Here is a 13,766-nt window from a genome sequence, read left to right as displayed (position 1 = left end):
GAAGTGCTGAGGGCAAAATGCACGATACAGAGTATAAAGTGCGCTGTGTGTGCAATATGCAAGTAATGAGGAGCAGAAATATAAATCAAGAGGGCAGAAAGTACCTCCCAGGCTCTCCAATAGCCGCCAAGTAAGTCCTCCCGTCCGCGAAAAGTCGCGCTCATGTGGCAATAAAGGGTAGCCAAGCCGGCGCCACCCCAGTCATACCGTCTGACCTGTGACAGGTCCACCAAAGCACTCAACAGATAAAGCCCACCAGTGTTCCCCCTGTCGGCAAACAAGGTGGTCCCGAAGAGGAACATTAGAAAACCGCGGGCATACTGTGCTTCCTCCTCAGGAGTCCCGGGCTCCATCTCCACCCGCCGGAAATGGGAAGAGAACCAAGTGTATCGGACTCTCCCCGAAGATCTATCAACAGGCGGGCGAACCCCTAGCAAATATATCCAAGCAGCCTCCCACTGGCCCATGTCCTCGTCATAAGGGATGGGCCAACCTCCCACGTCAAGGCCAGTCAGTACGGCAAAGTCAAACGGGGTCATAGTCAAGTCCCCCGTGGCAGAAAAGTGGAAGGAGTTGGTGGTGTACCACCATCTCTCCACCAAGGCGGCCATCAACATCCTCCTAGCGGGACAACGAGATAGCCCAGTACAGAAGGGCCCAAACCCCGCCAAGTCAACCAAATCCCGAACAGCCTTCGGGAGCTCGGCGTACCAATCCCTCGCCACGGTAGAGCCATATCCCCACACAATGCGAGAAGTCACTTGCATTCAGAATGAATACATGTTTCAGCATAAAATGAATAAGCTACGTGCAAAATAAAGTGTTTGGGCTGCGTGTTCAACTCTCAATCAGTGTGTGCTGCGTGTTCACCTTCAATTTGGGCTGTGTGTTCAGAAAATCAATTTTGGGCTGCGTGTTCAACTCTCAATCAGTGTGTGCTGCGTGTTCACCTTCAATTTGGGCTGTGTGTTCAGAAAATCAATTTTGGGCTGCGTGTTCAACTCTCAATCAGTGTGTGCTGCGTGTTCACCTTCAATTTGGGCTGTGTGTTCAGAAAATCAGTTTTGGGCTGCGTGTTCAACTCTCAATCAGTGTGTGCTGCGTGTTCACCTTCAATTTGGGCTGTGTGTTCAGAAAATCAGTGTTTTGGGCTGCGTGTTCAACTCTCGATCAGTGTGTGCTGCGTGTTCACCTTCAATTTGGGCTGTGTGTTCAGAAAATCAGTGTTTTGGGCTGCGTGTTCAAACCTCAACCGGTGTGTGCCGTGTGTTCACAATCAATTTATGGGCTGAGTGTTCAGGAATTCAAGTGATTGAACCGTGTGTTCAGAGTACAAACAGAATGCATGAAAAATTCATAATATGTTACAGAAAACGTAAGAACGAAGTAAATACCTCTCGTGCCTCATGGGAGAGGTGATACTCTGGCTCCCGCAGAAGGAGATCCCCGGGTGCTCGCTCGTCGAAATCGGTGAAGTGATAGAAAATAGCCCGCGGGAGGATATGAGCCTGAGGGGCGTACCTCTCGGGGATAAAGGGGCAAACCCTCGGATGCAAAGACATGATGTCAGGCTCGCCTCCGGCGCCCGGAGAACCTCCGCCGTGGGGAAAGTGACCCGCCCTTTCAAGAAATCTGCAAAAAGGGGCAAAAATGAGCAAAAATGAGCCAAAATTGGAAAAAGTCAACAAAAGTCAACTCTCGGGAAATGAAAAAGTCAACAAAAGTCAACTCCCGACAAAATCTTCCAAATATTGAGACAAACTCACCTCAAGTGGCGAAAATGAGAAAAGAAGCCCCGAAATCAAAATTTAATCGGTTCAAAGTGCTTAAAACTGAAAGATTTCGCGAAAATAACTTGCGTGGGACGTTGGAAAACGCGTACAGAGCACAGATCTGAGGGAGAAAATGGTTTGGAAAGCTAGAGGAGATGTTTTCGGAGCTACACTTGTGAGCACGAAGTGTTTGGATGAGTGTATTTAAAGAAAAAAGGCTGAAAAGACAAAATTACCCCTAATCTGGGCTAGGTGGCCGGCCGGCCACTTTTTCTGGCAGGCCGGCCATTCCCTTTTCAAAAATTGGCCGGTGGCCTCCCTCTCCCAATAAAGATGGCCAGTGGTGTTCCCCACATGCCCCCCAAGGTCCCTGCCAATTTTGGGGAGGATTGGAGTCCCCGAGACCTGAAAAAGTACAAGAGAAGTGCACTTTCTATCGCGAAATCGCTCCGTCGGAACCTCAGCTTCAACTTCCGATGCGTGTCTCATCATTACTCATCGAAAGCGAGATATATCCTTTTGAACATGTTGTAACCTCTCCGGGAGGTGAACCGGAGGCCGCGATCGAGTCGCCCTCGCCGAAACGCGCATTTCCTTGCTCATTGTTTTGTGACAAACATACATCCTGGTTTACGCTTGTTCTGCATTATCATGCACATAACTTGCATTCTCATGCAGATACTTGCATTTTTATGCACGTCTCTTTGATATCACCGAGCCTCCGTGCTTAAACTCGCGTTGTCACGCGCGTTTCTTCCCGCATTGCGATGCACTTTTCCATTGACACCGCGGTTGTCTGCATTCGATATCACATTGAACATATGTTGTTAGATATGTTGTGCTTGTTGAGTTTCTTTCTTTTGCAGGCACGATATTGTATGTACGGTTCATTTGAAGCTGGTGCGACCAGACGAATCGCGCTGGTATCGTATCTTCTCCGTGTGAGACGCGACGAGAATTGAATAATTCTCTGCATTCCTAACTGCATGAAATGTAGTTGTTGCTTTGCATTCTTGCTTAAAACTGTTGCATCTATTTGCTAATACTTGCTTCATTACAGCTTGCTGCATTTGCATGATCATGAGTTACGTCCGGCTTTGTGCATATCATTTTGCATCTTGCCCCCTGCCTGCGGCATGCCTGTGGGCACATCTTTGCATTTTTGTATGTTTGTCTAAGTCTTCGGCCTTGTCAAAAATGGGTCGTCTCTAGGCTTTGACATTCACTCCCGTCATTTCTTGACTTCCGAGTTCTGTCAAAGAGAGACAACTGTAGACACCCCATTTTTGACTGACCTTAAGACTCAGATGTCACCGATTGAGCACTTGGTGATGTTGCATATCGTGCTCGTTCAGAAGTTTCAGAGTCTCGGCTGCGAGCCTTGCCTCCGGACTTCCGAACTCTTTCACGCTTTGCCTCGGTTTGCGAACCAGGCTCTGTTTTCTCTATTTTCTCTTCCCGAAGGGAGGGAGAGGCCTCGTAGATCATCTCTCAGTGGCCGTAGGCTACGCTTCGTGGTCGTAGGCCATTTCTCCCTTTCGGAGTCCGGTTTTCGATTTTTCGGAGCCGTTGGCCGTGTGCCTCAGTTCAGGAAAGCTTAACTACCTCCGTTTGCTCTGATTTTTGGCATGCATCTTATTTGCTCCCTTTTGAGGGACACTGTGGCTCGAGAGACCAACTTCGTGGTCGAACACCACTTCCGGTGCCTAACAGTCAGTTTTCGGGGCCTCGGGTTGCGCGTTTCGGCCCCCGAACCTTCATTTTGCATCGGTTTGGGCTCATTTTTGGTAGGGACCTCAGTTTCATTGTTAAGAAGGTTGTAGAAGGGTGGGAGGCCAGTAATTGTTCTGAAAACCAGTTTTATTCCTCCATTGCCCTCCGTCGCCCGTTTTTCTCACTTGAAAGCCAATGTTGACCACCCTGAGGCCACTTTTTCCAGCCCTAAACCACATATTTGTGTTGTACATACCTGGGAGGCCACCAATATCACATGGCCGGCCAGTAATTGTGTTTGACTCGTTTGAACCCCTCCTAAAAGTTGCCTTTTCTCTCTCTGGTTCACTTTCTCCAGTTTTTGACCACATGGTTGTGTTGTGCACACATGGGAGGCCTCCAATCTGGGGTGGCCGGCCACTAATACCTCTTGACCCTTTTGACCCTTGGCCGGCCGGCCATGGGAAGGGCCGGCCAGCCACCTACAACTTCAATAACCAGCCGGCCTTGATCCTCTCTCCAGATACATTACAGATATGCATTTTATTTCCCCCCAGATTGTGTATCCGGGGGGCCAACTTTTGGGAAAAACTTGAATTCATTTCCCCCCCTTTTTTTACCCCCTTTTTTCCCACTCTTTTGCCTATATAGCAGACCCTCCAGCTGTGTTTTGAGGGTTACAAAAATTTGCTTTGAGGCTCCTACATTGTATCTCCCTCTCTCTACACTCCAACCCTCAAAACCTCCCAAACCCTACACCATTTCTACACCACCACCTAGCACCACACCACCACCATCCATTCCAGCCACTTGGAGCTGTTTTCCAGAGCTAAGGAGCCACCAAACTCAAGCCAAGAGTTGTCAAAGACTTGGTCTTCAAGGGTAAGTTCTCTCCTCCCTCTTTCTTGCCCTATTTTGCTCAATATATTAGCCATACTTTCTTGCATATTTGGGCTCCGACCGTAACTGAAAATAGAAATATTTTGAGGTTTTTTTCATGTTTGTTTAAGGGTCTCTCCCTGTTTGAGGCTTCCTTTTTGCACTTGCTTCTTTACCTCTCTTGTATGCCCCTTTTTTTCATAGTATTTTAGGCCTATTTGTAAACTGTTTAGAGCTTGGTTATAAACTGAAAAGTGGCTTATTTTGAGCCCTTCTTCAATATTGTTGAAGGGATCTTCACAGTTTGAGGCTTCCTTTTGTTACTTGCCTCTTTTGGCCTTATTTTTGCATGTTTTGTTAGCCCCTTGTGCTTGTGTTTTTGGGCACTGGTCCGAATTGTAAATAGCCTTATTTTGACCCCCTCTTCATGTTTTATCAAGGGACTTTTTCTCTTTGAAGCTCCATTTTTGCTCTTTGTGTTTAAACCTCTTTTTAGGCCTCATTTTGCATAGTATTTTAAGCTTGCATGTGCACTGTTTTGGGTTTGGTCACTAACTGTAAAACACCATGTTTTGGACCCCTATTTAACTTTGTTGAAGGGCCCTCCTCTGTTTGAGGCCAGAAACCATCACTTGCTTCTTTGTCTCCCGTTTGGCCTATTTCTTGCACAATGTTTTAGGTCTGTTTGTGTTTAGATCCGTGGCTTGTTGTAAGCTGTAAAGTGCTTCATTTTGAGCCCCTCTTAAACTTTTTTGTAGGGCTCTTGTCCATTTAGGGCCAGAAGCTGCTACTTGCTTCATTATCTCTCTTTTGGGGCCATTTTTGCATGTTAGCTTAGCCCTATTTGTGTTCACTTTTTGGCCTTGCTTGAAACTGTAAATATGCTTGTTTTGGGACTTTCTTGATTCTATCTTCACACTTCGTGTTCAAATAATGCATGCTTTGCATAGCCATAGGTCATTTCGTGTACCTAATTTCATGTTTCGGGTCTCATTCCATGCATCGGGTGCCATGTTTCCATGTTTTGGGATCATTTTGCATCACATTTCAGTGCTGAAACTTGCATGTTAGTATGCCGTATTCCATGCCTTGCCATGTCTTGTCAGAGTGGCATTTGGTGCCCTAGGGTCGGTCCTCGGTTTGCGTGCATGTGTGCACGCATCTCGAGTGTCTCATTTTCATCTAATGGCCTCCTATGTGAGTGTGGCTGAGGTTCACTCATGTTGATACAAGTCCATTGTGCATTGTGTATGCCATTTCATTTCATAGCATTGCGTATGCTAGGTTGTATGTTAGAGCATTGTGTATGCCATGGTACCTCGTGCATCGTGTATGCCATTTCATAGCATTGTGCATGCTAGGTTGTATATTAATTGCATTCATGCGTGTCATGCATATTGCATTGTGTTTGGGATAGGAGTTAGCCCGAGCATGAAAAACGAGGTACGTTTCGTACTCCGAGTGACGGAACGTGTCTCAATTCCTGGTCGCCGACACTCCGGATTATCCATGATAGAGTCTAGGCCCTGTCGTGTTTTCATATGCATTCATTCTATATTGAGTTGCACAATTCGACTCCTCGGCCATTATGCATCGATATGCGTAATTGGTGGCACGAGGATCGAGACATGCATACATTTGTGAAAATACATTGCCATGCCCTTTTCCTGCTCTCTGTTGCAGCAAATCAAGAATCAGTAGCCTTTCAAAAGCCTTGCACAGCATTCCGGCATCAATCGCAAACAGAGGCTAATTGGGGCATCGCAATGGATTTTCGTGCCAAGCAACCCGAGCATGCATCATTCATCATCCGGAACGGAGTCGAGGTAGTCCCTAGCTTGCATGCTAGTTTACAGCTTACCTAGTTTAATTTGTTAATTAATTAGGATTTTGTAATTATTTGGACTGTAATATTTACTCGGGACTGTATTATTTATTCGGACCCTCTGCGCGAGGGCAATATTGTAATAAGTGTGCGTGTGCATGATGCATGTCTTCCAACCCCACATCTTTCTCCCTTTTATTTACCCGCTTATGATGATTAGATTAGGGCATGTTTCAATTAGCATACAGTATGATAGCATGTTTGCATTCATTCATCTGTCTTGCATGCACCGGGCTCTGCGCATCATACTAACTGCATTGTATTTTCAATTCCAAGTTGAATACATGTTAGCTGTAGCATTTCATATGCCATGTTTAGAATAGCCGAGCTTGCTATAGTTGCATTTTTACGTGTGTTGCATTAGGCATTTCCGTATAATTAGGATCATGTATGGATTTCTAATTAGTTTTTGTTTTGGCTTGGAGTACTTGGTAAGTTTTATGCTTTAGTATCCTTGCATGTGTGTGAGTGACTGCCATGAATAGCATGCTTACCATGAGGCTATATACTTATGTGATATAACTGCCTGAATGCTTGTGGGTGAAGGTTGGGTTATTTAAATTGGAACAATTCATCAAATGTGTGTTTTAAGCCCACTAGATAGTAGCAAAATCATGTTTTCTAAGCCCACCTGAGGGTGACAAATCCACGTCTTAGCCTACTTGCGAGTAGTACCATCAAACCATTTTCAAACAAACAAACATGAAATGTTTTGTTCCAATTCAGGCGATCCAGTTTATACTTGTATGCTGTGCGCATCACATAGTAAATCTAGGCTAATAACCGGAATAAGAACACACAATGTTTTTCAAAAATAGATATCATGGTTAGTAGAGGCTGATCTTTGATCGGGCAAGCGGGGGTGCTCACGAAGTGACCTTCCCCAATCGTACCCAAGTTCCTGAGCCGAGGTAACTTTGGTGATGACGGACATGTGGCCTTAGGCAACGAGTCAAGGTTTCCTAAATTTCCCCCAAAATAAAATATTTAGGTGGCGACTCTGTATCTGGCAAAGCAGTCCATGTTTGGCACTTCTTTCAAAATTTGTTTTCTCAAAACGATTTGCCGGATTTGGACTCTTTGGTTCAGATTTAGAACCGTGACAATTTTAGAGTCCTGAACTGTAGTGAGCCCAATATCGAACGGAACGGGGGACTCGTTCCTCCCGGGGCATTCGGGGACGTCTGTAGTAAACGAGCGGATGATGTTGGCATTAATGCTTCAATATGTGGATGTTTTGTTCGACAAACACACGGGTTACCTTATGCCCATGAGATTGCGGATTATATCCGACACCTGCACTGGAGGACTCTTAAGATAGTACAAAAGTTAAAAAATGATAAAGTGGAATTAAGTTGTGAACCAAAGTTTGATCTCATACTTAAGCGATTCAATGTGTAATGCCCATTTTCTGTATTATGTTAATTGGTCCTTTATATGAGTATGATTATGTGTTTAATATGATTTTGTGTGCTATTACGTGAAAATATGTGGTTTTGAATTTCTATCTGTTCACCGTAAGAATATCTGTTTGATTATCTGCTTTGGAAATTAAATTGAAGGCCTTATCGGCCACAGAACCCGAAATTGATTACGCCATTGTGATTAGCATAATTTTTAGGGCCTACGGTGAAATTTAGTTGGAAATTGACTTGGATCAAATTAATTAGATTAAATTAATGAATTAAGTGCTCAATTGTTTTATAATAAAATAATGTGTTGAGTATGGGCCTTAATACTCTCAATTTCTCTCCTTAGCTTCATTTGGACTGATCATAAACTCAAAGAAAAGAAGAGAGGGTCGACTTAGAGAGAGAGAGTGTAGGAGATTGAGGTTTTGGTCTTGAGGCTTGGAGACTTTGGAAGATTACTCAAGAATTTGCTATAGATTAGAAGAATTGAGCCTCTAGGTAAGTGAATCCATGAGTTTAATGTGTAATTTTGTGTATTCAAAGTGGATTAATGATCAAGAGTAAGGATTGAAGTGGAATTGAGTTGTTTATGTTGAATTGAAGGTCAATGTATGCATGCATGTATATAATTGCTATGAAATTGCATAATCTAACATATATTAAGTTGAATATGGAATTATGAGTGTTAAATCATACATGCAAGCATGTTTTTGTTGAGTTTCATGAGAATGAACACCATTTGCATCATCTAGGTTGAGAACAAGGGTAATACATCACATGCATGTACAAATTATAAGAATAGGAGCTATGAATGCATGAATTTGCATGTTGGAAATGAGTTTGGTGTCAATTGGGACATGCATGTGTTTGGTTTATGAAATTGAGCTCCATATTGATGTAAATGGGTGTTTGTATCACGATAGCATAAAAATATTTGAAGTTTGAGCCATAAAATGTAAGTTGGATTGGTTTGAATGTTGGATTTGAACTCAAGAACTCAGCTGGAAAACCCAGAAAATTGATGTCCGCTCGAGCGGGGAAACCACCGCTTGAGCGTGAAATTCATGCTCCCAACATATTTTGCAGACATGACTCCCGCTCGAGCGAGGAGCCATGTAGAGAGGCCTTCCGCTCGAGCGCCAGAGTTCGCAATCGAGCGTAAATTTGTCATATCCAGTACTTTTGCAGGCCTCAAAGGTCCGCTCGAGCGGGGACCCTATTTTCTGAAATTTTGAAAATGCATTCTGTGTTCTATTTTCCATTCCCTTTCACTCCTAAGCACTCTTAGGCATACATTGAGCATTGTAATTGAATTAAAGAGATAAGAATGAAGCCTAAAGAGGAATTTATGAATTAAAGAACGAATTGAATTATTTGTGACCCATATGTGTTATGTGATATGTAGGGTCAAGCTCCGGGGCAAATCCACAAGCCGATCACTGTGAGTAATATCTTAACAAGATATTTGAAATATACTGTTGTCCAATTGTTTACTTCTATGTAAGTTTTGTAAGTTCATTAATTTGAATGGTAGGCAACGATTGATATGAATGATTAGGCCAAAAGTCGATTGATATGAATGATTGGGCCAAAGGCCGATTGACATGAATGATTGGGCCAAAGGCCGATGGACATGAATGATTAGGCCGAAGGCCGATTGACATGAATGATTGGGCCGAAGGTCGATTGACATGAATGATTGGGCCAAAGGCCGATTGATATGAATGTTTGGGCCAAAGACCGATTGATATGAATGATTGGGCCAAAGGCCGATGGACATGAATGATTGGGCCGAAGGCCGATTGACATAAATGATTGGGCCGAAGGCCGATTGACATAAATGATTGAACCGAAGGCCGATTGATCCAAGTGATTAGGCCAAAGGCCATCTGCTGTAACTGTTTCAAAGATTGCTTATGTATCTACCTTATTTGATATTATTCACTGGGCTTTCGCTCACGCTCATTCATATACATGTAGGTAAGCCAAGAGACGTCCAGAACCAGCCTCGGTGAAATTATGAGAAACAGTCAGAGTTTTGAGGAGTCAACCCAAACGTCTCACGCACGAGACTGTCTTCACTTTTGTCCTTTATTCATAGTTTTTGTTATGTTGGCGAAAGCATTGGACTACTTTTGTATATAAGTCTTGGGTTCGACTGACTTAAACTTGTACGATCCTGTATGCACAATGTTCTGTGTTGGTTCATATTTTGATGTGAGTTATTAACACATAAATGCTTAGAATGTGATGGTGTGTATATAAGCACAGCTCTATGGACAAAGTTTTGAATTTGCTTCTGCTTGGCCCCTTTACTCTGATGAGTTTCGTTTTATTTGGTTTGAGGCCGTAGGTAATCTCGTGATTACTGGCTGGTTATGGCCTTAACCCGTAGGGGCGGGTTCAGGTCGTGACACAATGCATTTGATTATACTATGAAGTTGGAAATTCTGCATAAGTTAGGAGAGATTGCAAATCCGCAAAGTACTTTTCTCATTGAGCTGGCTTTTCTCATTGAGCCGAATGTCAAGCCCAACCCTCGAGGTAAGGGACAGAAAAAGATAGATGTATCTATGCATCGAGACCCGTGTGCATTTGAATTGGTTCAATATGGACATGATAGCCACTCACCTATGGGCACCCAGATACCCACACAGGATTCTAAAAGCGGCCCGCCAAAGAGAAGTTACATGTAATCATTTTTTTAATTACATTTTTGTTGATGATAAATTAGGTGTTTTGTTGTTCATGTGTTGATGCCTTCCCTGTTGAATAGGTATGTCGGACTCGTATAGCTACGACTTATTAATACGTTGATGCCCTCCCAGTTGGATTAAAACCGTACGTACGTCTTATCAAAGATGAAGATGCCGATGGCAATTATGGTATTAGGGCCATTACTACTTGATGTGGCTTACAGAGGCTGAATAGGGTCAAGTCAAACATGATCTCCTACAGGAATTGCACATACACAGAGACTATTACACTCATCTATATGGTTTACATGATAGGATTGAAGAGCTGACCCATATTCTATCATACTTTGAGCCCAATCCAGGGTATCACTGTTGGATGACTATACTTGACATGGGTTATCTTATTGCATCATGTTATAATGTGATATTGTACCACTTATCTGCACAACAATGCCTTACATTCCTCTCATTACGATCAGTGCCAATATCACAAGTTCAACAACATGAGATTACTATTAGGTTTGTTAATGGAAATCATTTTGTCCAGGTATAACATTATGATTTATGTAATACATTTATCATTTCGTACTGCATCGATCTCATACTTAAAGCTTTATCAATGTAGGTGTTCATGTTACCGGGTTATCCAGTTCTACCAATAGCTACCAATTGGTACAAGTTTTATCATTCTTGTGTGGCTGGATGGGGTACTGCATATAGTCGCCAAATTGAGCAAATTTAAAGAAGTTGTTCATTTAGGGGTAGCTACTAGAGAGACATTTGATTGTATTAACCTTGACGAATAATGATGTATATGAGTTGAGTTGTAGTTATGCAATTCAAATAGTTACCGATACATTTTTTCCGAATTAGCATTTTGAGTTAATTTAATGCACAGAGTACTACTTGTTCATTGTGGTATATCAAACGCATTAACATAATACTTCCTGTTCATTGCCAAAAATACAAACCATGAATACTTGTTCATTGTAAAATATTGGTTGAGTAATTCTTGTTCATTACAAAACAACAAAAACATCAAAAGAGTACTTCTCTTTCATTAGAAAATAACAAAACAAGATTACCACAAAACCTACTACCTATCTTCTACTCGTCTCCTACGATTGTATGTTCTAAATGGAATAGAACTAGGTCCAGCCTCATCGATTTGTTGACCTTGAAGAATACATGTCATCCTCTCAATGGCCTCATATACCTATCTAGCTCGCGAACACTAGCATCATGGCCCGTCTCGATGATAGGATGCACAATCCGTAGTGCGTGATCAATACCCTGCATTAAGAACAAATATAATTGTAATTAGCTAAACATCTTTAAAAAAATGTAAACAATGTGTGTGCAATATTGTCATGCCTCAGCATCCTGCACATCAAATCGACTATCCTGTGCACGTAGGTCAAAACTAGACCGATGTGTGGGGTTTTGGATATACAAGTGTGTGATACTTGTATACCACTGCATGTAACCATCAACACAATCAGCTGAACGTCTAACTGTGGTACTCTTCCTCTGAGCAGATAAAACATGATTATCCTAACTCTCTTATAGCTAATCAAGATAATGATACATCACTCTATATCGACCTGTTAAGACACCTCTAACAGCACGAACAGGGTCGAGTGGCGTAGGTGGGATGGTCTGAATCCTACCAAACTGTCTGAGAACCCTTTCAGGATGATAGGGTTTAACTACATCCAAATACTTCAAACAGCCGTTGTAGAATGTGAGCTCATGACATGGGTAATATTGACAGCAATCTCGATATAGATCCCAGGTAACAAAAGAGAGAAGCACAAATGAAATCTTGATAAGTGACATGTAATGAGAACACTTAATTGAACTAATATTAATTGTTGTACCTCATCAAATGCCAATATGTCAAGTTTCTCCCATAACGCCTGTAGGTGTGATACCGTTGTACCAGCTTCCCGACGAGGAGTCCATCGATACACGTGAGGCAATTGTACAGTATATTCCATGTTTTGGTGAGGTCTAAATGACTAGAAATGCTCATAAATCCATGCCTCCAACAATGTCATGTAACCATCCATCTGTCGAACAGTTAATCTCATGGAAATCTCAACTGTCGGTATAAATATGCCAATGCAGTTGCACCCCAAGCATATGTATGAATATCAGTCAAATCGATCAACAATAACAAGTACACAACAGGAACTCTCGTTCCACTCTTGTCGCTGAACAGTGTACATCCCAATAAAAATAGCAAATACGCTTTGGCGGCACAAGCTATGGACTCCTCGGTGTCTGAATCTTTGCAACCACTGAATTTGCTTTGTAACCACTCCAGTTTTACTGATTATTCCCTAGCAGATAATAACTTCTCAGTTGCTTCGTAACCACAACTGCATGTGTCTATTAATCTGTCAAAGTTACAGTACTAACTAATCTACCTGTGATAGGGATCCCCAAGATGGTACCCACATCATCTAATGTCATTGTTATCTCACCAACTGTCAAATGGAAAGTATTTGTCTCTGGTTGCCATCGCTCAACAAATACAGATATGACAATCTTATTCACGAACCGATATGTACAATGGACCAAAAAGATAGGCCTGACTGTTGCACAATGTCTCTAAACCTTCTATTGTCGGTTCTTGACCACCACCGCCACTCAAGAATCTTGGACGCATGAGTATAACACCTTAATGGATTCCTCTTCTATAACGTAAGTAATAATTAACATAAATAATTTGGTTCAATAAATACTTAAATGAATGAAACATAGAAAAAATTATATATTACCTTTTGCTCCCATAAAGCTGCTGCAATATGTGCCTCGAAGCTCTTCAGTACTGATGGATCTGATGGCCTCCCAGGAAACAGACCAGTGAGTACCTCCTCGCCAACCTGATCAACATCAGCAGCATCATCATCATCTCCTGAACCATTATCAATCACATCATTTTGCAAGATTTGAGGTGCTTCCTCCAACACAATATCATCACCCCGACCCCACCCTCGACCTCAGCCACGAGCAGGATTTGTTAATGCACGACATCTTCTCTCTGAGGCAGTGAGTGGAATACGCGAAGGGTCATCCATTTTTGAAAATGAAACAGAAAACAATAAAGTTAACAGAAGTTAACAGTAGTGTATATATATATATATATACAAGATCAAAGATGCATAGGTATGTTAGAAACTTGCAATAATATATATCTTTTGGTGTTATTTTTTTATTTTATATATTGTTGTACAATACCAAACAATAAATGAAGCCAACTGTCATGAGATGAGTTGTTCAGAAAATCCATGTCATTCTTAAACGAATTTCTCAAATACGAGTTGTTAAAACTTATTTATCAATCTTGGGTCCAAAAAACAACCTATAAAATTTTTTGAAGTTGTTTTTTTACAAAACACGA

This window comes from Camellia sinensis, chromosome 11, assembly GCF_055761805.1.
Source record: "Camellia sinensis isolate YWXY chromosome 11, ASM5576180v1, whole genome shotgun sequence".
Taxonomy (NCBI): Eukaryota; Viridiplantae; Streptophyta; class Magnoliopsida; order Ericales; family Theaceae; genus Camellia; species Camellia sinensis.
The sequence above is the reverse complement of the archived record's forward strand: the minus strand, read 5'-3'. Positions refer to the sequence as shown.